Consider the following 23,433-nt stretch of genomic DNA (forward strand, 5'->3'; position numbering starts at 1 on the left):
TATTTATTATAATCCTCAACGTCTCATCTTTCAGAACACATCAACTCCTCTTGATTTACTGCATTGCACTCACTCAGATAGCAACAATGGGGATGGGGGCATCTTTTTGTTGCGCTTGGTACACACATTTAGAATGGCTCAGTTGAAACCCATACAGCCCTGTAAAGTGGACAGACTGAGCTCTGACATCATATATACAGCATATGTACAGCCACTGTGTTCCAATTGAGGCACATTTCAATGACCAAATCTGCCATTTTTAACCTGTGTACAAGATGACAGGGGCTGTGAGTGTAAAGGGCTACGGGATGTTCATCCTCAATAGAGAGGGAAAAGGTCGACAGGAAATTATGTGTTAAGCCCCTGTAAATCTGCCAGAGAACCACCAAGACTGCCAGGGATAAAGAGGGTAATTTAGTTGAAGAAGCTTATTTTTTTTTTGCTGAGTCATCAGACGGACGATTTACCAAGAGTGTGTATGTGGGCTTTCTCACAGTTAACCCATAGTTATATAAAAGTTATGCCAAGACTCCCTGCCTAGTGACACAATAGAAGATAGGGCAACGCTTGATAATCAGTTGAATATTTGAATCAGCTGTGTAGTGCTAGGGCCTAAAACAAAATGTGCATCCCTTTGGGTCCCGAGAATCGAGTTTGGGAAACCCTGAAAGGAGGCATTTTTCTGCCGAGGCGTAGGTAACTGTTTTGTGTTTGTATTACTATGCAATATATACATTTTTATATAATATATTTTTTTTCAACTTTTTACCGCTTTTTCTCCCCAATTTTGTCATATCCTATTGGTAGTTACAGTCTTGCTGCAACTCCCGTACAGACTCGGGCCAATTGTGTGTCGCCTCATGGGTCTCCCGGTCGCGGCCGGCTGTGACACCGCCCGGGATCAAACCCGGATCTGTTGTGATGCTTCAAGCAAGCACTGCAGTGCCTTAGACTGCTGCGCCACATGGGAGGCCTATTACTATACAATATTGATCGAAGATTATTTTATTTCAGTAGATATGGGCCATTCTACAGTGATGCACATTTTTATCCTATTTTTCCCCCACAAAATCAGCACACACATCTTCCATCATATGTCAGGTAGACATAAATACTACTCACACACTTAGTTTGTGTTGCATATTTGAAATATTTACCTGAATTCCTTACCACCCCACTAAATTTGTCAATATCGCAACATAGTGAAAAAGTTGCAATAAAGGGAGAACCATGCACAGTAGTGATCATTTTGATGCCCAATCTAGCCATTTTTATCTCAATATCAAATAATTTCTAGGTAACAATTAAGTACCTTACTGATTATTTTCAATCAAAATGGTGAAAAAGAAACACTATTAGGTACTTAATTGAGAGAAAACAAATGCCTGCATTGGACATTCAAGAGTAGTCAAGTACTAAGTCTTTGGTTTATAAACCATAGGCAATCCAATTTGAAGGAGAAAACAATATTCACTGACAACCCAGTTGACTACTCTTGCGACGAGCAATCCCGGATCCGGGATCGTAAACATAGCCTCAAACGAATTAGCATAACGCAGCGAACATAAATACCCCTAGAAACTTTTCCTATTCATGAAAATCGCAAATGAAATGAAATAAATATATTCAAACACAAGCTTAGCCTTTTGTTAACAACACTGTCATCTCAGATTTTCAAAATATGCGTTACAGCCAACGCTAGACAAGCATTTGTGTAAGTTTATCATGGCATAATGCTATGCTAGGCTCTGCTGGCAGCAGGCAACATTTTCACGAAAATAAAAGCAACCAAATGAAATCATTTACCTTTGAAGAACTTCAGATGCTTTCACTCAAGAGACTCCCAGTTAGATAGCAAATGTTCCTTTTTTCCAAAAATATTATTTTTGTAGGCGAAATAGCTCCCGTTTGTTCATCATGCTTGGCTGAGAAATCGACCGGAAAATGCTACAACTATAACGCTGAACTTTTTTCAAAATTTGCTCCATGATATCGACAGAAACACGGCAAACGTTGTTTAGGATCCATCCTCAAGGTGTTTTTAACATATATATTCGATAATATATCCGTCGAGGCAATTGTTTTCTCATAAGAAGCGATTGGAAAAATGGCTACCTCAGTATTTTACGCAAGATTTTCTGCGGGAGACACCATGTGACCACTTGCTATATATGGTCCCTTACGGCTATTCTTCAATGGAAATGCGTAAAAGGACGTCACAATGCTGCAGACACCTTGGGGAATACGTGGAAAACGTAAGCTCATTCGTAGCTCATTCACAGCCATATAAGGAATCATTGGCATGAGGCGGTTTTAAAAAATGCGGCACTTCCTGGTTGGATTTTTATCTGGGTTTCGCCTGTAACATCAGTTCTGTGGCACTCACAGACAATATCTTTGCAGTTTTGGAAACGTCAGAGTGTTTTCTATCCAAAGCTGTCAATTATACATCTTTTCGTGACAAAATATCTTGTTAGGGTAGCCTAGTGGTTAGAGTATTGGACTAACAACCGGAAGGTTGCAAGTTCAAACCCCCGAGCTGACAAGGTACAAATCTGTCGTTCTGCCCCTGAACAGGCAGTTTACCCACTGTTCCTAGGCCATCATTGAAAATAAGAATTTGTTCTTAAACTTGCTTAGTTAAATAAAGGTCCAATTTAAAAATTTTAAATGTTTTTTTTTTTATAGCGCCCCCTAATGCATAACTGGTTTTAATATTCAGGATCATGCCAAGACCAAGATTTATACCATGACAATGATCCCATGATCCAGACCCAGTGAGTTGAGACCATGACAAGTTAAAGGCCGAATTTATGTGGTTGTAAGAAACTTAAGTAGAGTAAACTGAGTAAGAAGGATAACCTCATACAATTCAATGAAAATGAAATTCACCTGAGGTCCTGGTACTGCTTGATCTGTGGCAGCGTCCTGAAGTACGGAGTCAGGTGTTGTTGCCAGCCATAGCTTTCCACCAGCACTGTACCATCCTCCTGTCCAACCAGCTGTGGTATGTGAGATCAATAAAAGTAGTTCCAATCATGTTGGAGGTCAGGAAGACACGCCTGGAGCCGGTGATCAAGGCACCTCCTTGCCATCCCCAGTCTCTGTAGGGTCTGTGGTAAACTATTCCTCCAACATCGTGTAGCACCCAACTGGGTGATGCCAACTAAGCGCTGCTAGGTCGCCAAAGGATCACTGCACATCAGTTACTGGAAAAGTCTTGGAGTAACCACTTTGGAGATCTGCACAATTTCAACAAGATTTTACAATCTCCAAGCAAATTCTTCTGTTTTTCAAATTAAAACAATGGCTAAGTAGCTAGTTAGCTGGCCTCTCAGTTATCTTAGCACACCAACTGACTAGCCAGTCTTAAAACTGTGGATCGATTATATTTATAATCAATACTAAATAAGCTAACAAAATAAATGAATAAAAAAAGACGTAATAATACTTAAAAACAATACACATTTACAGGAGCTCTCTGCCTAGGCTGCTACTATGGCGCCATGGCAACTATCAAACTCATAGATCCATCAAGGTGTTCCACGATTCAAAAAAAGGGTTGGGTACCACTGTTCTAGAGTTAGAACACTTTCCTGAATCCTGACATCTCTCTAACCTCCCTGCTGTCTGTTTTCTATTGAACTTCTGTTTATCGGAGTTAGTCTCATTGAGAAAAAAAATCTGTTTTTCAAGAGTGACTGACCACTCTACCCACCCAATTCTCTTATGACCCAATTACAATTCTGTTTTTCACTACCATCCTAGAAGCGGTGCTTTCTCATGGATCTTCGCAGGATGTTTTAGTTTCCGATGAGACATCCAAGAAAAAAAAACCTACCACCAATGTTCCCTCTAATCTTTTTTGGCATTGAGCAAATTTCAGGTCCCGCAATTTTAACATTTGCCAAGTAGGATACTGTAGCTGTTTGATCATAATGTAGGCCTACCAGAGTGGCCTACTGTAACGCTCCGGGTGTCGTGGGTGTGGAGTCAGACGCAGGAAACACAGAGTGCAATACTGTGCTCTTTAATGCACTCACTGGGTGCTCAAGACGAAAACAGTACAGCAGAATACACGACCAGGAACAAACACGTTCCTCTACTACATAACCGAAGGTCACAATAATTAATCCCGCACAAAGAAACAGGCGGGCCGGCTGTCTAATAAAGCCCAACTAATGACTCACTAACAGGTGCTAACAATAGACATACAAGGATGGGGAGGAAAGACAATCGGTGGTAGCTAATAGGCCGGCGACGACGACCGCCGAGCGCCACCCGATCGGGAAGGGGAGCCTCCCTCGGTCGGACTCGTGACACCTACCATCAAAAACAATGGAGAAAATGCACCCCATAACATTTTAACATGGAAATAGCTATTCTATCATTCAGCCTACAGTAGCAGCCAATGTGTGGTGTTCAATGTACAGTAGACCTACATTCCATGAGACATGCTGGGCTTGACATTAACCTGTTTGTCCACTTGTCCTTCAGACAAGGAGGTGACTGAAAATGTTGTTGTTGTTTAATGGAAGAAACCACTTTACAAAATAAAATGCATTATTATTCCCATACAATTATTTTACAGAAAATCAGACAAATTATGCTACCCTCTGCCTTTCGGTTATTCAAGCTTGTCTCAAAATACAACACTGCCCCTTTAAGACAAAACAATATCTTTACCTGACTCACTTTTCAAAGAAATTAATGTTTCTTGTAGGAAGCAATGACTCCCCTATTGCTGACTGCAAATGATCTGTAACAGGGCTAATAAATATTTAACTACATTTACATTTAAGTCATTTAGCAGACGCTCTTATCCAGAGCGACTTACAAATTGGTGCGTTCACCTTAAGACATCCAGTGGAACAGCCACTTTACAATAGTGCATCTAAATCTTTTAAGGGGGGTGAGAAGGATTACTTTATCCTATCCTAGGTATTCCTGAAAGAGGTGGGGTTTCAGGTGTCTCCGGAAGGTGGTGATTGACTCCGCTGTCCTGGCGTCGTGAGGGAGTTTGTTCCACCATTGGGGGCCAGAGCAGCGAACAGTTTTGACTGGGCTGCGCGGGAACTGTACTTCCTCAGTGGTAGGGAGGCGAGCAGGCCAGAGGTGGATGAACGCAGTGCCCTTGTTTGGGTGTAGGGCCTGATCAGAGCCTGGAGGTACTGAGGTGCCGTTCCCCTCACAGCTCCGTAGGCAAGCACCATGGTCTTGTAGCGGATGCGAGCTTCAACTGGAAGCCAGTGGAGAGAGCGGAGGAGCGGGGTGACGTGAGAGAACTTGGGAAGGTTGAACACCAGATGGGCTGCGGCGTTCTGGATGAGTTGTAGGGGTTTAATGGCACAGGCAGGGAGCCCAGCCAACAGCGAGTTGCAGTAATCCAGACGGGAGATGACAAGTGCCTGGATTAGGACCTGCGCTGCTTCCTGTGTGAGGCAGGGTCGTACTCTGTGGATGTTGTAGCTAGTAAAGGATATGAACAAAATGTGCACAGGTGGCTACATGATCTCAAAACAAGTGCATCTACTAACAACCACAGCTGTAAACACAGTCCAGTTCAAAGTAAAGGGCACAGATCCATATATGGCAATTTTCATTTGCATATAGGCTTACTACAGCTCTGATTGGTTATGCCGAATTGGTCTACGGGCTGAGTCATACACAATAGAATCCTACTCCGATGCGTTAAGCCTTTTGTTTCGGTATGTTGCATTGAAAGTGACTAATATTGCATTGATTTGATCACAATGTCCACGGTTAAGGGAAATGTTGATAGTGTTGACTAACATGGAAAACTCGAGAAAGTTGAGTGAAGTTCAATCTCATGCTTCTCTCCATGGGCTGATATTTCCTCTGCGCACGCGCACAGCTTAGAGGGGACATTGCCTACCATCTATGCTAAGAATCAGGTGACTTAGATTGACTGACAGACATTAACAAACCAATACCCAGTGTTGTAGACAAGTAATCCAAGCCCAGGAGTCTAAGAATTTAGTATCAAGCTGAAATACAAACTAAATGTTGCTCCTTTTCGCAATTGTTTCACTCTCAAAATGGAGTGGTGAACAAAATTCAGTGTGGATTCCTGGGTAGCTAGTCGAATAGGGGACAAGCAGGAATGACTAACAAAGGTGTCATGCCATAGGGAGCATGTTTAAAAAATGTGTCCTGTTCAGATTTGTCCTGTTAAAAAATATATATATTTTTGGGGGGGTTTCTCTGTAATACTACTAGCCACCTAGCAATTTTATGAAGTTGACTTTAGCTTGCCCACATAGGTTCCCAATCTCCCAACCTCATAACTAGCTACCAGTAAGCCATTTCAGGTTACCAATGATGTTAGAGTGGCAAGCTTGTCTAACTATCTTAGCTAGCATGCCTGCCTGCTGGCAAGGTTGGTAGACATGGTAGAAGCAAGCCATTGTTTAATGTACTGAATAAGACTCCCATTCCTTTCAATCGTTCACCCAGATTTTAGCAGAGTTATAGAGAAGCATATTTAGTTTCGTTAAAAATTTAAAAATAAACACCAGTCAGGAGGACACAAACCGCTCAAGGTATGCTTAGATATGCAGAAAAATCAACATTTTTGACATGGAATTTAAGCATAATGATTATGGCTCTAGCGTGCAGGAAAAGGGTGTTTACATTAGTATTTTTTTGCCAATTTAAGGACACGGGCCTAGCCCCGCCGAGTCATCCTCACGTACTTTGTGCCCCCACAGATTTTTAGGGTGCATGACGCCCTGATTACTAACCCTCCTTTCCCAGCTCTGTTGTCTGCCTCCCCATCAGCCCTCTCTCTATCTGTCCCAGTCCAGCCTTAGTCTGCAATCAGATTAGCTTCAGGCTTTCTGCCTGGTTTGTTGACTGGCTGGCAGGCTGGAGAGACTGGGAAACCTCCACTACACAGGTGTTAATCCTTCCCCAAACCCCCCTCAACACACTGACATCTGACTGACACAGACATGAAGAGGAAAATTCAGATGCACACACACACACACACACACACACACTTACACAGACATGTACAGGAACATTCAGATACAGACCCATAAACTAGTACACGTTCTCTGAACTGGGTAATATTTCAACACATTATTAAATTGCACACACACACACAACACACAATGCATGCTCATGAGCTCTGAACCTGATCATTTGCAAGGTATGTATTTTAGAGCACACAACATTTTAGGTCCACACACACACACAAACGCTTAACGATGCCCTCTCCAATAAATAACTGTCAGCATCAGGTGATGTGTAGAGTTCAGTGCCATGGAATCCGAACCCTCTCGTTCTCTCCCAAAGGTGTCAGGGAATTTCGACACAGACTGAATTTCACAGTTGTTCCCTAAGTGGACTAGCTCAGCACGTACCCACTCTTCTACCCTTTCCACATTTTGGAACTTCCTTCAGCCCTGGTCCTAGCTTCCATTTTTAGGGAATTCTGTTGAGGATACGGGTGTTTTGTGCCCCTATTTTACTATTTTCACACTATTGTGCTGATCCGAGTTCGCACTATTGTGCTGACTCTGTTTTTGCTTCATATTATACTTTCCAGCATGGTTTCAGTAACTATGGTGGATGTGTGCAAGCCAGCGAAGTACAGCTTGGCTCGGCTTAGTATTGTGAAAAGAGTATTTGAGGTACCTTTGCAAGAAGAGTTCAGTTTCTGGTTGTGCTGGGCATTCCCATAACAAATCGGGACAGTAATGTAGACACTGGACACCCCTATAAGTGTTAGAATATAAATGCCAGACAAACTATTTTTGTGCACTTTTTTTGTACAGAAGTCAGTTTGTAGATTCTAATTAGAATCACGGTCCCTTGCAAGAGGATGAGAATCTAGAGAAACACAAACGTATACACAATGAAGAGAGCTGAGTGCTTGCAAAGCTGTCAACAAGAGTACAGATGGACTATCCAAATAAAGTGTTACCTGTTTGTTTTATACTTAGTGTGTGAATATTGAAGCCTTCAAGGTGTTTGTGTGTGTGGCTTCTTGATTCGCAGTGGCCGTTGATTCACTCAAAATGTGTCAAATATCTAGTAAGGCGTGTCACTCAACTGTCCATAGTGTCAATGACAAGCACTCTCCCTCTTCTTTGCTCACACATGATTTTTCTCTCTCATTCTCTCTATATTGCTCTCGCGCACACACACACACACACACACACACACACACACACACACACACACAGAGATATAGCTCTGCCAGGGGAAGAAGTGTTGGGAACCCATTGTACAGGCACTTCACCACTAAGTCAGATATCAAAGATCCCCCAGACAGAGCTCCGCTAGGGTGACCAGTGATACAGCGTGAAATGGCCTGCTTTGAAGACCATTGATATGGGAGAAGCATCTGTGAGAGAATGTTTTCTGGATCTCTTTCATCATGATGGCTGCCTTTTCTGTGGCAGTGTCCTTTTTGATGATGTTTTGTTAGAATCTCTGTTAGAGATTCAGGGCAACATTGTCATAATGCAAAATGATTGTGTATAGCGCAAAAATGATGAAACTATAAAAATGTCACCGCCAGAATTTTAAAGGCTGCTATTTTGTCACATGGCACAGTCCGAGACAGCCACATTCGACTAGAAATACACATAGAGGACAGTTTCCTTGCCTTGTTAACATTATCCTCATGTTGTGTAAACTGCTGTATCGAGGAATGTGTTAATAGGCCCCATGATGGCTCTGTGCTCTACTCTTTTTGCTCTGGGACTGCTTCATCAGTGAAGATTAGAAAGAAGGGAAGGGACACAGCGGTTCAGAGGTGGAGGAGAGTAAAGAGCAGAGGGAAGAGGAGAAGAGTCTATCTCCCCCGCTGCTCCCCCTCTCTTCATCTGGCTTCCAGCCAGCCCCACAAATTTAGCCAAGATTTTAGGCCTATCTGGGCACGCCTCAGTTGTAGACGCTGACTGATAATTTCTCAACAAGCCTCTGTGGCAGAATGCCAAGGCACTGTCACTAGAGACCTTAACCCCATCGGCGTCTGCGTCCCCCAAAGGTCAGTCCACAGACGTTGCAGAACGGTTGGGGTCTCCTTTGTCCCCAGAATTGTACCCTTTTCACACTATTGTGCTGTCCCAAACTGTACTGGCTTGGATATTTTCTTTTGTCGATGTCAGCAACTATGGTGGACCGTGGCTGTGTAATCAGCTCAGTACAGCTTGGTTGGGCTCGGCTCTGTTCAGCTCGGTAGTGTGAAAAGTATTTTGAAGACCTAATACTGATTGCGTGTATTCAATGCTTTACCCCCTTTCGTAGCCCACCAGCAGGGCACCCACCTTTGATTCATGTTGGCGTCTATTTCTATCTGTTTTGAGTGACACTGCTGCCACCACATGCTTTTCTGTGCTCCTCAGCAATATCAATGTGTGAATGTTTAATGATGAGTAAACTGTTATTAACAATGTGTCCCTTCTCTGTCTCCCCAGGTAATGTTTAAAGCCAAAGCAAAATATTCTCCGGAGCTCAACAAATACAAGTTAGTGGAATTTTTGCTGACTCCGTGTCTGGGTTAGTCTAACTGAGTTTATACCGATTGGGGTGAGGCAAGGGACAATGCAGGGGAGAGAATGTTGGGCAGGAGGGCATCAAATGGCCAATAACCCAAATGAAAGCTGGTGTTTTCTTAAAACGATGCCATGAGAGTTGAAATGCCATGGCTGTTTGAAAAGACACACAATAAAGTCTTATGGTGGGACCTTGTCAAACCCCCCCCCCCAAACCTCCGAAATGTACCGGTCATCTGTAGCGAGGTGTCGTTTTAATGTCATATGTTGAACAATGTTGAACATCCTTTTACTCTCCGTCCGTCTATAATGCTGAACTATTATGGACTACTGAGTTCCTCACACTGGGCACCATCATGTAAGATAGTGTGTTATTACTATGAAATTATTAATGGGGTACCAGTACTTTCACTGTCATCTGTTACTAAGTGAAAAGGGTTGATGCATTGCAGTTGCTACCATTTCTTCCAATTGCAAATGACTCAATGGGAATAACATAACATGAAAACGACACTCTAGTACGTTCTTACTAGAATGGGATCGATCAAACCTTTGGTGACAACATGGCTCTCGTTCAGATACACAGAGCCCTAGTTACAAAACCAAGTTGGCCAAGCTCTGTACAGTATCAATGATTGACTTTCACTGTATGCCTAGAGTGTGTTATTGTAGATACAGTGGAATGGACTGTCCAGTAACCTTGATGAAGTCTAATAATGCCTCTGAGCTTCATCTCAGCTGTCTCCACCCTTGACTGTTTGATGTGGACGGGGGAAGGTGGTGTCTGAATTTCTGGAATAATAAACACTTTGATCACCCAGCCGATTAATGTCTGATGCGAAATGAAAAGCTTCAAGCTCAAATCCCCAAATCCACCACACCCTCCTCCCCCCTTTCCATCCCAGTCCTCTACAATCCCCAGCACCACACACATAGGCACACACACATGCACAAATGCACACACACGCACATTCACAAACACAACCCATACGCACATCCTGCAAGGGGGAGGGAGTAAAGGAAGAGAGGAGTAAAACAGGTGGAGAAGGGGGAACTGGGAAGATTGACTGAGCCAATGCAGTAGAATGGAATGAGGTTTTGGGTGTTTTAAGCTTTATTAATTTATTGTTGTATAGAATTATTGTAATGTTGTGTATTGGAAGCTAGTTCTTGTACCACCTATAATTGTGTTTTTTTTCCGCAGGCTGCCCATGCGTCTGGCATTCATCTTTGCCAGCCTTTTCTTCCTCGTAGTAAACCTGACATGCGCCATGCTGGTGCAGGGGGGCATAGGGGGTGGCATGGGGGCCGAGGCGGGCGAGGCAGAGGTGCGGCAGGTGGTGCTGGCCCGGGTGCTGGTCAACGACAGCCTCTTCGTACTCTGCGCCATCTCGCTGGCTGTGTGCATTTTCAAGATTGCCAAGATGTCCTCGTCCAACGTCTACCTCGAATCCAAGGTACTGGGCGGTCCAAGCATTAAATCAATCAATTAGCCAATAAGTCACTTAACCAATTAGCCAACTAACCAATCAGTTACTTAATCAATCAATTAATTGATTAATCATCTATATCATCCCTTAGTGCTCTAGAGGTGCACCATACGGCAGGTAGCCTAGCGGGTAAGAGCATTGGGCCAGTAACTGAGAGGTTGCTGTTTTGAATCCTGTGTCGACTAGGTGAAAAATCTGTCTGTGCCCTTGAGCAAGGCACTTTACCCTAATTGCTCCTGAAAGGCGCTCTGGACAAGTGTCTGCTAAATGACTAAAATCCAAAAAATGTAATACAATATCTCTCTCCCCCTCTCCCTACCTACGCTGTAGGGTACGTCAGTGTGCCAAGCTACTGTCATAGGTGCTGCAGTCATCCTGCTCTACACGTCCAGGGCCAGCTATAACCTGGTGGTGGTGGCTCTCTCTCCAGAGAACCGTCCCAGCGCCTTTAACTACAGCTGGTACAACGTCTCTGACCAGGTAGGATAGCCGTGGGTAGGAATACACACACACAAGCGTAAAATGTTGACGATGATCATGAAGATTGTTAGTGTTAAGTCACTGAGAGGACTAGGGGCGTGTGGGTCAGGCCTGTTAAACCTTCAGTGAACTCTGCTGTCCTAGATATTCAAAGCTTGCTGTTCTGCCAGCCAAACACTCACCCCGGGTGTCTGACATAATTAATCATCTATTATAGGGCTGATCAGTCTGCAAACACTGTGTGTGTGTGTGTCTGTATGATGTCTGCAACTAATCCGCAGTCACATCCATTCTGCGTTAGTTGCATAGATGATAGTTCACACACATTTTTTGGGGGTTTTCTCTGTCTCAACTGTGCACACAAGTATGCCCAATTTAAGTGTCAATGTGTGTACAATGTGGATATGTATGTGCCCGTCTGTGTGTGTTCTGCTTTTACATGACTCTGTGTGTGTGTCTGTGCGCACGTACGATAAGCGTTTGTGTTTGTGTGTGTGCATGTGTTGTTTGTGCCTGTGAACACTAAGCTCTTTTATATGACTCTATATTTAAGTGTATATGCCACTTATACAACAGTTGCCAAAGAAACAACACTAAAGCACACATGTACTGATAGAAATAACATGTTTTCAATTATAATTTCATTTTGATAACTGAATTCATACTTTTTCATCTATCCATAAAATCCGGTTGTTTCATCTTTAAGGACGAGCACTATATGTACCGTATGTGTGTATGAGTCCCTCTGTGTGTATCTGTGCATACATCTCATGTTTACGACCATTCTCCATAGTCTCCCTTCTAAATTGACACTTGGCTTGAGTTCAATCCGTCCAGAAGACATTGATGACAGAGCCATTCTATCCAGATATGTTTGCTGAGTGGCTGAGAGCAATGTGGCTTCTGCAGAAACAATCCATTTGAGGGGATTTGGGAGGATATGGGCTCTGTGGGGGAAAGGTCTTCATTTGTCTATAAATAACCCGGCTAGGCCAGGCGAGGAGAGGGGGGGGATCACAGCAAAGGACTGCCTGATGCTAGTGACCTAGATCTGGTCTCAAACCCTGAGACAGACGGCCCTGTACTGGAGGTTTTCCTAGTTCCCTAGGCTAGTCTTGGGCCACTGTGTGTGTTTGGGTGACTGTCTATCTTTGTTTATTGGTTTAAATGTGTCTTGTTGAGTAAGTGTGTCACAAATACATACACTCGCAGACCCACACTCACACTCCCGTGTCTTTTTTTCTGTTTCTATGTCTACAATCTTATCTATCTAATCTATCCATGTCGGTTTGTGTTTGTATTTGGGATTATCTGAGAAATTATCTTAAAGTATGTTTCTGTCTCAGTTGAGGGCTGACCCCATTTAGTCGAATGGTCGATTGGTTGGTTGATAGGTTGTTGGTTGGCCAAGATTTTTTTCTGTTGAGTAGTCCCAAACAATACCTGACAAAAATATTAATGCAACATGCAACAATTTGAATGATTTTACTAAGTTACAGTTCATATAAGGAAATCAGTCAATTGAAATAAATTAATTAGGCCCTAATCTATGGATTTCACATGACTTGGCAGGGGTGCAGCCATGGGGAGCCAGGCCCAGCCAATCAGAATGAGTTTTTCCCCACAAAAGGGCTTTAATACAGACAGAAATACTCCTCAGTTTCATCAGCTGTCCGGATTGCTGGTCTCAGACGATCTCGCAGGTGAAGAACCTGGATGTGGAGGGCCTTGGCTGGCATGGTTACACGTGATCTGCGGTTATGAGGCTCATTGGACATACTGCCAAGTTCTCTAATTATGGCTTAGGGTAGAGAAATTCGCAGGCAACAGCAGTGGTGAACATTCATGCAGTCAGCATGCCAATTGCACACTCCCTCAACTTGAGACATCTGTGGCATTGTGTTGTGTGGCAAAACTGCACATTTTATTTTCCCCAGCACGAGGTGCACCTGTGTAATGATGAATCAACTTCTTGATATACCACACCTATCAGGTGGATGGTTTATCTTGCCAAATGAGAAATGCTCACTAACAGGGATGTAAACAAATTTGTGCACAGAAATTGAGAGAAACATTTCTGGGATATTTTATTTCAGCTCATAGGACCAACACTTTATATGTTGAGTTTATATTTGTTCAGTATATATACAGAGCATTCGGAAAGTATTCAGACACCTTGACTTTTTCCACATTTTGTTACGCTACAGCCTTATTTTCTAAAATTGATACAATTATTTTACCCCCTCATCAGTCTACAGTCGTGTCTAAAACTTTTGAGAATGACACAAATATTAATTTCCACAAAGTTTGCTGCTTCAGTGCTTTTAGATATTTTGTCAGATGTTACTATGGAATACTGAAGTATAATTACAAGCATTTCATAAGTGTCAAAGGCTTTTATTGACAATTACATGAAGTTGATGCAAAGAGTCAATATTTGCAGTGTTGACCCTTCTTTTTCAAGACCTCTGCAATCCGCTCTGGCATGCTGTCAGTTAACTTCTGGGCCACATCCTGACTGATGTCAGCCCATTCTTGCATAATCAATGCTTGGAGTTTGTCAGAATTTGTGTGTTTTTGTTTGTCCACCCGCCTCTTGAGGATTGACCACAAGTTCTCAATGGTCTGGAGAGTTTCCTGGCCATGGACCCAAAATATCGATGTTTTGTTCCCCGAGCCACTTAGTTATCACTTTTGCCTTATGGCAAGGTGCTCTATCATGCTGGAAAAGGCATTGTTCGTCACCGAACTGTTCCTGGATGGTTGGGAGAAGTTGCTCTCGGAGGATGTGTTGGTACCATTCTTTATTCATGGCTGTGTTCTTAGGCAAAATTGTGAGTGAGCACACTCCCTTGGCTGAGAAGCAACCCCACACATGAATGGTCTCAGGATGCTTTAATGTTGACATGACACAAGACTGATGGTAGCGCTCACCTTGTCTTCTCCGGACAAGCTTTTTTCCGGATGCCCCAAACAATCGGAAAGGGGATTCATCAGAGAAAATTACTTTACGCCAGTCCTCAGCAGTCCAATCCCTGTACCTTTTGCAGAATATCAGTCTGCCCCTGATGTTTTTCCTAGAGAGAAGTGGCTTCTTTGCTGCCCTTCTTCACACCAGGCCATCCTCAAAGTCTTCGCCTCACTGTGCGTGCAGATGCACTCACACCTGCCTGCAGATGCACTCACACCTGCCTGCTGCCATTCCTGAGCAAGCTCTGTACTGGTGGTGCCCCGATCCCGCAGCGTAAATCAACTTTAGGGCGCCCTGAAGCCTTCACAACAATTGAACCACTCTCCTTGAAGTTCTTGATGATCCGATAAATGGTTGATTTAGGTGCAATCTTACTGGCAGCAATATCCTTGCCTGTGAAGCCCTTTTTGTGCAAAGCAATGATGACGGCACCTGTTTCCTTGCAGGTAACCATGAAAGAGGGGAAGAACAATGATTCCAAGCACCACCCTCCTTTTGAAGCTTCCAGTCTGTTATTCAAACTCAATCAGCATGACAGAGTGATCTCCAGCCTTGTCCTCATGAACACTCACGCCTGTGTTAACGAGAGAATCACTGATATGATGTCAGCTGGTCCTTTTATGGCAGGGCTGAAATGCAGTGGAAATGTTTTTCCGGGATTCAGTTCATTTGCATGGCAAAGAGGGACTTTGCAATTAATTGCAATTCATCTGATCACTCTTCATAACATTCAGGAGTATATGCAAATTGCCATCATACAAACTGAGCCAGGAGACTTTGTGAAAATTAATATTTGTGTCATTCTCAAAACTTTTGGCCACGACTGTATATACCAGTCAAAAGTTTGAACAGACCTAATCATCCCAAATAGGGCTATCTTCTGTGTACCACCCCTACTGTACCTTGTCACAACACAACTGATTGGCTCAAACACATTAAGAAGGAAATAAATTCCACAAATTAACTTTTAACAATGCACACCTGTTAATTGAAATGCATTACAGACTACCTCATGAAGCTGGTTGAGAGAATACCAAGCATGTGCAAAGCTGTCATCAAGGCAAAGGGTGGCTACTTTGAGGAATCCAAAATCTAAAATTTATTTTGATTTGTTAAACACTTGTTTACTACATGATTCCATATGTGTTATTTCATAGTTTTGATGTCTTCACTACTATTATACAATGTAAAAAATAAAAACCCTTGAATGAGTAGATGTGTCCAAACTTTTGACTGGTACTGTATATGTATAGTTTAAACTAGAGATATGTTTTTTTGCATTGGAATGCATCTCAATCCACCACATCCACCGATCGTCTGTAGCTTCCGAACTGTCTGGCCTACAAACTATTATGTGCACTTGTGTATGTCTCCATGTGTGTATTTTTTCTGTGTTTCATTTCTCTAATTGTTGGATCTGTGTGTGTTTTCCCTCCAGGCTGACATAGAGAAGATCAGTGGAGAGGCCTACATCATCTTTGGGATCATCCTCTTTTTCTGGGAGCTGCTACCCACCAGTCTGGTCGTGGTCTTCTTTAGGGTACAGAGGCCCAATCAGAACCTAGTAAGACCATTTACTTCCTGATGGTATTTTTTTTATTTTTTTTTATTTAACCTTTATTTAAGCAGGTAGGCTAATTGAGAACAAGTTCTCATTTGCAACTGCGACCTGGCCAAGATAAAGCATAGCAATTTGACACATACAACAACACAGAGTTACACATGGAATAAACAAAACATAGTCAATAATACAGTAGAACAAAAGAAAACAAAGTCTATTTACAGTGAGTGCAAATGAGGTAAGATAAGGGAGTTAAGGCAATAAATAGGCCATGGTGGTGAAGTAATTACAATATAGCAATTAAACACTGGAATGGAAGATGTGCAGAAGATGAAAGTACAAGTAGCGATACTGGGGTGCAAAGGAGCAAGTTAAATGAATAAATACAGTATGGGGATGAGGTAGGTAGATACATGGGCTGTTTACAGATGGGCCATGTACAGGTGCAGTGATCTGTGAGCTGCTCTGACAGCTGGTGCTTAAAGCTAGTGAGGGAGTTATGAGTCTCCAGCTTCAGAGATTTTTGCAGTTCGTTCCAGTCATTGGCAGCAGAGAACTGGAAGGAAAGACGACCAAAGGAGGAATTGGCTTTGGGGTTGACCAGTGAGATATACCTGCTGGAGCGCGTGCTACAATTGTATACCAGTCAATCAAGGAGCTAAGGCCTAAAACTAATATCTAAAATTTTTTCAAACTTATGGGCGACTCACGATATATACTGTATCTCGATTTGTTTTATGTTTTCTCTAAATAAGCTTTGTTGTACAATTGAAGGTAAAATATACTGCATTTAAAACAGCAAGCAATAATCTAATGAATTCAAAGCTTGTGAAATTATACCTAGGCTGAATATATGCGGGGTTGGCAGGTAGCCTAGGTTAGAGCATTGGGCCAGTAACCGAAAGGTTGCTAGACCGAATCCCTGAGCTGACAAGGTCAAATCTGTCGTACTGACCCTGAACAGTTAACCCACTGTTCCTAGCTAGTCATTGTAAATTAGAATTTGTTCTTAACTGACTTGCCTAGTTAAAAAAATAAAAAATAAAGAAAGTATGCCTTCCACAACCATAAGACCCAATAATGATGTAATTATTTCATCAACATAGTTGTACCTGCTTTTTTTGTTGTTGCAATAATCACTGATCTGGCTTTCAGGTCTGTCTATAAAAATGACCTTTATGTTACACATTTAATCAGAACCATACATAATGCACATTCACTAATAATGTAGCAGGCATTATAGAAAATGAACACCGGTCTCATAAACAATCTCTCAAGCACAAACCCACATGCTAGAGAGTAGCCAGCTAATATTTATATTTCAAGGATAGCCAACTTGGATCTATGTTTAATTACACAAACTCTGAATTCAGGTAACAAGGCAAAACAGTTGAATTGTTGTGAACAACCTTCTGTCCGTCTCCAACTGTTTGAACAGCATGCTAGCCTGTCCTCTGTGTTCAGATGTTGAAATCACTACCTTATTTGACAATTCCTTATATAATTGTTTAATGCTTATTGCGCATTTATAAAACACAGACTAAACAGCTAGTATATCTTTATCTGACTAAAATGCCGCTAGTGATACGTGATCAAATGCAAATAGCGAGTTAAAACCGCTTGTCGAGGCCTCCCGAGCGGCGCAGTGGTCGAAGGCACTGCATCACAGTGCCTGCTGTGCCACTGGAGACACTGGTTTGAGTCCAGGCTCTATCGCAGCCGGCCGCGACATGGAGACCCATGGGGCGGCGCACAATTGGCCCAGCGTCATCCGGGTTAGGGGAGGGTTTGGCCAGCAGGGAGATGCGAAGCGAGAGGTTTCACTCTCGCAAAAATCTGTCAATAATAAGCCCAATGCGCTTATTTTGAATTGTCCCAAAGGTCTGCCTTCCTGCTTTTGGGACAATGACTCCCATTGTTAGGGCAGAGACATGAGCATATCATCATTATATACAGATCTCTGGTGTAAATGGGAAGGTGCACAGTACAGAAGGAGCGAGACCAAAAAGACAATGTGAACAAGCTGACATAAACGCTCATAAAATTTAAAATTATTTTCAAAAACTTGATTCTGCGAGACAGGCATTTGGAATATCGCGCAAAAACATACATTCAAATGAATTGGATATATTGCCCAGCCCTAAAAGGAGCTCACATGAATCATATGTGTTTGAATGCACATTAGTCAAATATTTGCCTACCTCAGTACATCTATACTGAGCAAATACATAAACACAACATGTAAAGTATTGGTCCCATGTTTCATGAGCTGAAATAAAAGATCCCAGAAATGACTCTCAAATGTTGTGCACACATTTGTTTACATCCCTGTTAATGAGCATCTCATTTGCCAAAATAATCCATCCACCTGACAGGTGTTGCATATCAAGAAGCTGATTAAACATCATGATCATTACACAGTTGCAGCTTGTGCTGAGAACAATAAAAGGCCACTCTAAAATATGCAGTTTTGTCACACAACACAATGCCATAGATGTCTCAAGTTTTGAGTGACTGTTGCAATTGACATGCTGACTGCAGGAGTGTCCACCAGAGCAGTTGCCAGAGAATGTAATGTTCATTTCTCTGCAATAAGCCACCTCCAATGTCGTTTTAGAGAAATTGGCAGTCTGTCCAACAGGCCTCACAACCGCCGGCCTCACAACCGCCGACCACATTTAATCACACCAGCCCAGGACCTTCTCATCCAGCTTCTTCACCTGCCGGATCGTCTGAGACTAGACAGCTGATAAAACTGTGGGTTTGCACAACCAAATAATTTCTGCACAAACTGTCAGAAAACATCAAAGCGAAGCTCATCTGTGTGCTCGTCATCCTCTCCAGGGTCTTGACCTGACTGCTGTTTGGCGTTCTTTGGGTAAATGCTCACCTTCAATGGCCACTGGCACGCTGGAAAAGTGTGCTTTTACGGATGAATCCCGTTTTCAACTGTACCAGGCAGAAGGCAGACGTCGTATGGTGTCATGTGGGCGTGCGGTTTGCTGATGTCAGAGTGCCCCATGGCAATTTGAATGCACAGAGCTACCGTGACGAGATCCTGAGGGCAATTGTCATGCCATTCATCACCTCATGTTTCAGTATGATAATGCACAAATATGCCCCAAGGATCTGTATGCAATTGCTGAAAGATGAAAATGTCCCAGTTCTTCCATGGCCTGCATACTCACCAGACATGTCACCCATTGAGCATATTTTGGGATGTTCTGGATTTACGTGTACAACAGCACGTTCCAATTGCTGCCAATATCCAGCAACTTCACACAGCCATTGAAGAGGAGTGGGACAACATTCCACAGGCAACAGCCTGATAAACTCTGTGAAGGGCTGCATGAAATGGTGGTCACACCAGATACTGACTGGTTTTCTGATCCACGCCCTTAACTTTTTTTTAAGGTATCTGTGACCAGTCAGGTGAAATCCATAGATTAGAGCCTAATGAATTAATTTAAATTGACTGATGTCCTTAAATGAACTGTTACACAGTACAATCTTTGAAATTGTTGCGTTTATATTTTTGCTCATTGTAAATTGACATTCATTTATCAGACAGGTGGAAGGTACAACCACACTGACTTTGAAACACAAAGGATGACAGTTTAGTCATTTAGCAGTGATACTTTTTCCTACTGGTCCACCGTGGGAATCGAACCCACAACCCTGGCAATGCAAGCGCCACATGAGACCCATTGGAAATGATTTGGTCGCACAATACATGTACTTACAAGAATATTTCCTGTCTTATTACTATGGTATAAGTTCATGTAAAGTCTTTAAGCATGTTTTTCGTGTCATATATTACTTATTAAGTTGTGAGTGTGTCCTTTTCTGCAGGCACCAGGAGGAATGATCAACAGTCACAGCTTCAGTTCCAAGGCCTATTTTTTTGATAACCCCCGGAGGTACGACAGCGATGATGACCTGTCCAGGAGCAACAACTCCAGAGCAGATCGACCGAAGTGGGTAACAGGATACTCTATCACTTATAACATCCTATATTGTAAATTCCGTCACCTATAACATCCTGTATCCCCTGTACACAGTCACCTATATTGCTTCCTATATTGTCCGTATACAGTCACCTAAAACCATACTGTATTGCCATCATTTACCCCCCACAGTCACTGATATCATCCTATATCCCGTGTACACAATGCTAACATCCTACATTCCAGCTATACAGTCGCTTATAGCATCATATTTCCCCTGTACAAAGTCATCTATAACAACCTACAGTGCCTTCAGAAAGTATTCCTACCCCTTGACTTATTCCACATTTTTGTTGTGTTACAGCCTGAATTCAAAATTGATTAAATTTTAAAAAATCTCAGCCATCTACGCACAATACCCCATAATGACAAAGTGAAAACCATGTTTTTAGTATTCACACCTGAGTCAATACATTTAATACAGTTTTAGCACACACTCTTATTCAGAGTGAGTTACAGTAGTGAGTACATACATTTTCATATTTGTTTGTACAATACATGTTAGAATCATATTTGGCAGTGATTACAGCTAACATCCTACAGCTTTGCACACCTGGATTGTACAATATTTGCACATTATTCTACATTATTCTTTGAAAACTCTTAAAGCTCTGTCAAATTGGTTGTTGATCATTGCTAGACAGCCATTTTCAAGTCTTGCCATAGATTTTCAAGACAAATTAATTCAAAACTGTAACTAGGCCACTCAGGTACATTCGATGTCCTCTTGGTTAGCAACTCCAGTGTATATCTGGCCTTGTCCTGCTGAAAGGTTCATTTGTCTCCCAGTGTCTGTTGGAAAGCAGAACCAGGGTTTCCTCTAGGATTTTGCCTGTACTTAACTCTATTCCATTTAATTTGATCAGCAACAACAAAATACCTAGTCCTTCCCAATGACACACATACCCATAACATGATGCAGATACAGTAGATGGTATCGAGTACAGTATATACATATGAGATGAGTATGTAAACAAAGTGGCATAGTTAAAGTGGCTAGTGATACATGTATTACATAAGGATGCAGTCGATGATATAGGGTACAGTATATACGTATGCATATGAGATGAATAATGTAGGGTAAGTAACATTATATAAGGTAGCATTGTTTAAAGTGGCTAGTGATATATTTACATCATTTCCCATCAATTCCCATTATTAAAGTGGCTGGAGTTGAGTCAGTGTCAGTGTCAGTGTGTTGGCAGCAGCCACTCAATGTTAGTGGTGGCTGTTTAACAGTCTGATGGCCTTGAGATAGAAGCTGTTTTTCAGTCTCTCAGTCCCAGCTTTGATGCACCTGTACTGACCTCGCCTTCTGGATGATAGCGGGGTGAACAGGCAGTGGCTCGGGTGGTTGATGTCCTTGATGATCTTTATGGCCTTCCTGTAACATCGGGTGGTGTAGGTGTCCTGGAGGGCAGGTAGTTTGCCCCCGGTGATGCGTTGTGCAGACCTCACTACCCTCTGGAGAGCCTTACAGTTGAGGGCGGAGCAGTTGCCGTACCAGGCGGTGATACAGCCCGCCAGGATGCTCTCGATTGTGCATCTGTAGAAGTTTGTGAGTGCTTTTGGTGACAAGCCGAATTTCTTCAGCCTCCTGAGGTTGAAGAGGCGCTGCTGCGCCTTCTTCACGATGCTGTCTGTGTGAGTGGACCAGTTCAGTTTGTCTGTGATGTGTATGCCGAGGAACTTAAAACTTGCTACCCTCTCCACTACTGTTCCATCGATGTGGATAGGGGGTGTTCCCTCTGCTGTTTCCTGAAGTCCACAATCATCTCCTTAGTTTTGTTGACGTTGAGTGTGAGGTTATTTTCCTGACACCACACTCCGAGGGCCCTCACCTCCTCCCTGTAGGCCGTCTCGTCGTTGTTGGTAATCAAGCCTACCACTGTTGTGTCGTCCGCAAACTTGATGATTGAGTTTGAGGCGTGCGTGGCCACGCAGTCGTGGGTGAACAGGGAGTACAGGAGAGGGCTCAGAACGCACCCTTGTGGGGCCCCAGTGTTGAGGATCAGCGGGAGGAGATGTTGTTGCCTACCCTCACCACCTGGGGCGGCCCGTCAGGAAGTCCAGTACCCAGTTGCACAGGGCGGGGTCGAGACCCAGGGTCTCGAGCTTGATGACGAGCTTGGAGGGTACTATGGTGTTGAATGCCGAGCTGTAGTCGATGAACAGCATTCTCACATAGGTATTCCTCTTGTCCAGATGGGTTAGGGCAGTGTGCAGTGTGGTTGAGATTGCATCGTCTGTGGACCTATTTGGGCGGTAAGCAAATTGGAGTGGGTCTAGGGTGTCAGGTAGGGTGGAGGTGATATGGTCCTTGACTAGTCTCTCAAAGCACTTCATGATGACGGAAGTGAGTGCTACGGGCGGTAGTCGTTTAGCTCAGTTACCTTAGCTTTCTTGGGAACAGGAACAATGGTGGCCCTCTTGAAGCATGTGGGAACAGCAGACTGGTATAGTGATTGATTGAATATGTCCGTAAACACACCGGCCAGCTGGTCTGCGCATGCTCTGAGGGCGCGGCTGGGGATGCCGTCTGGGCCTGCAGCCTTGCGAGGGTTAACACGTTTAAATGTCTTACTCACCTCGGCTGCAGTGAAGGAGAGACCGCATGTTTTCGTTGCAGGCCGTGTCAGTGGCACTGTATTGTCCTCAAAGCGGGCAAAAAAGTTATTTAGTCTGCCTGGGAGCAAGACATCCTGGTCCGTGACTGGGCTGGATTTCTTCTTGTAGTCCGTGATTGACTGTAGACCCTGCCACATGCCTCTTGTGTCTGAGCCGTTGAATTGAGATTCTACTTTGTCTCTGTACTGACGCTTAGCTTGTTTGATAGCCTTGCTGAGGGAATAGCTGCACTGTTTGTATTCGGTCATGTTACCAGACACCTTGCCCTGATTAAAAGCAGTGGTTCGCGCTTTCAGTTTCAAGCGAATGCTGCCATCAATCCACGGTTTCTGGTTAGGGAATGTTTTAATCGTTGCTATGGGAACGACATCTTCAACGCACGTTCTAATGAACTCGCACACCGAATCAGCGTATTCGTCAATATTGTTATCTGACGCAATACGAAACATATCCCAGTCCACGTGATGGAAGCAGTCTTGGAGTGTGGAGTCAGCTTGGTCGGACCAGCGTTGGACAGACCTCAGCGTGGGAGCCTCTTGTTTTAGTTTCTGTCTGTAGGCAGGGATCAACAAAATGGTAACTACAATGTTGTTGATCCATCCTCAGTTATCACCACCATTAAACTTATTCAAGTCTGTAACTGTTTTAAAGTCACCATTGGCCTCATTGTAAAATCCATGAGCGGTATCCTTCCTCTCCGGCAACTGAGTTAGAAAGGTTGCCTGTATCTTTGTAGTGACTGGGTGTATTGATACACCATCCAAAG

The 23,433-nt window shown here is 43.2% G+C and overlaps 1 pseudogene; it reads left to right on the forward strand.

Annotated features, from left to right (window-relative positions):
• Positions 1-23,433, forward strand: part of LOC115145873 (G protein-coupled receptor 137Ba-like) — a 38,460-nt pseudogene that overhangs the window by 7,094 nt on the left and 7,933 nt on the right.

The sequence above is a fragment of the Oncorhynchus nerka genome, linkage group LG18 (genome assembly GCF_034236695.1).
Source record: "Oncorhynchus nerka isolate Pitt River linkage group LG18, Oner_Uvic_2.0, whole genome shotgun sequence".
Taxonomy (NCBI): domain Eukaryota; kingdom Metazoa; phylum Chordata; class Actinopteri; order Salmoniformes; family Salmonidae; genus Oncorhynchus; species Oncorhynchus nerka.